We start from the raw sequence: 2,183 nt of genomic DNA, 5'->3' as shown, positions 1-2,183 counted from the left end.
CATAGCCCCATTTAAACTGAATTTCACTATTCTGCAATCTATTTCAATGGAATAAGTTCTGGAAAATGCGTCCAGCTTAAACTTTGAAGTCTTTAGGAATGGTCTTCCAAGTAGGATTGATGATGGCCTTCCTGAGTCATTAGGGGGCATTTCTAGAATATAGAAATCAATGGAAAATGTGAGTCCCTTAATGCTCATTAATACATCTTCAGCAATTCCAACCACTTTAATAATGCTTTTATCTGCTAACACAAAACGAGCTGCCGACCTTTTTAAGGGAGGGAGCCTCAAAGTATCATATATAGACAAAGGCATTCTACTGACACATGCTCCTAGATCACAGATGCAGTCAGAAAATATCACACCACTAATAGTACAATTAACCATGCATGGACCTGGATCACTACACTTTTCAGGTATACCTCCCATTAAAGCAGATATAGAACTAGCTAAAGGAATAGTTTCTAATTCATTAATTTTGTCTTTATGTATACATAAATCTTTTAGAAACTTTGCGTATTAGGTACCTGCTGAATAACATAAAAAAGGGGAACAGTTACCTCAACCTTTTTGAATATCTCTACCATTTTGGGGTCAAGTTCCATCTGCCTCCTGGGCTTCCTTGCAATTTGTGGAAATGGAATAGGAAGGAAGTTTTCTGCAGCGCCTGCATCCTTTGGTGCTTCTTTCTATGGTTGAACTTCTTCTTCTTCAACCATGTCTTGTATGTCCTCTTCCTCTTCAGCATCCTCTACTTCCACCACCTCTTCAGCTGAGGCGTGTTATAGTGGTTTGGCTCCTCCTGATTCCTCTCTTGCAGTGTGGTTCCAGACCTTAGGGTGATGGCATTGATGTCACCCTTTGGATTGGGCAATGTTTGAGAGGGGATTCCACTGGAGCTCAAAGGCTGGTTGTTGGAGTTATTTAGTGATCCAATTTGAGAGATAAGAGCTTGCAAGGTAGAATTCAGACCATTTAGAGTAGAAGTAAGGTTGTTTTCCATGGTCTGCTGTCTCCGATCAATAGATTGTAGTAACTCATCATTAGAAGATGAAGAGGGAAAAGTGATCTGAGATGTCTGCTGTTGGTTGTGCTGTAGTCCTTGGGATTGCCTCAAGTGAGGTGCTCTGTAAGGATGGTTCTGGTTCTGTTGCCTGTTGTTGTTATTATTCTACCTCTGATTTCCTTGATTGTCTCTGCCTCTTCTGTTATTGTTATCTCTCCAATTCTGGTTGGAATTATCCTTCCAACCTTGGTTGGGATTGTCCTGCCACCCATGGTTGTAGCTACCTCCTTGATTGTATCCTTGGTTGGGGCGGTCATAAAAGTTATGAGTGGCTGCCACAGTGTTGTCTTCCTGCTGGAGCTACGGGCATTCATCAGTATAATGGCTGTAATCAGCATAGATCCCACACACTCTCTATAGGACTAACTATTGGCTTTGCTGTGCTTATTGTTGACTCAACTGTATCTGCTTCAGTAAGTTGGTCATCTCACATATACTCTGAGTCAGAGTAGTAGTTTCCTTGCTAGAAGATACCTCTGCAACAGCTTTTAAGCGGCCTTATTTTCGCATGTGATTCCTTGTAGACTCAGCCAAGTCGCTGATCAATTGCCATGCCTCATCAGTGGTCTTGTACTTTTTCATATACCCATTGCTAGCACTTTTCAATGTGGTATTGTCTTGGGGCCCCATGCCCTGTGTGACGTAGCCGAGCAACACTATCTTGTCAATCATATGGTGGGGACATGCGTCCAGAAGGTTGTTGAAGCACTCCCAGTATTCATAGGGAGTCTCAGATTCGTCCTGAACAATCATGGAAATGTCATTCCTCAGTTTATCAGTAACTTCAACTGGGAAGAATTTTTCCAAGAATTCTCTTCTAAGCGTATCCCAGTCAGATACGGTTGCTGCGGGTTGAGTGTAGTACCACTCTCTCGCCTTTCCCTCAAGAGAGAATGGAAAAGCTTTCAACAGAATAGAAATTTCATCTGCACCATCACGCCTGACAGTAGAACAGGCTTTTTGGAAATCCTTCAGGTGCTTGATAGGCTCTTGAGCAGGTAAGCCATGAAACTTAGGCATCAAATTGAACAGTGCAGTCTTTATTTCAAAATCTGTAGCCACTGTTGGGTGATGCTCTTGAAACGGTTGCATTGTGAAATCAGGGGCTCCAGCCTCC

Source organism: Arachis ipaensis, chromosome B5, assembly GCF_059453495.1.
Source record: "Arachis ipaensis isolate K30076 ecotype BB chromosome B5, ASM5945349v1, whole genome shotgun sequence".
Classification (NCBI taxonomy): domain Eukaryota; kingdom Viridiplantae; phylum Streptophyta; class Magnoliopsida; order Fabales; family Fabaceae; genus Arachis; species Arachis ipaensis.
Note: the sequence above shows the minus strand (reverse complement) of the source record.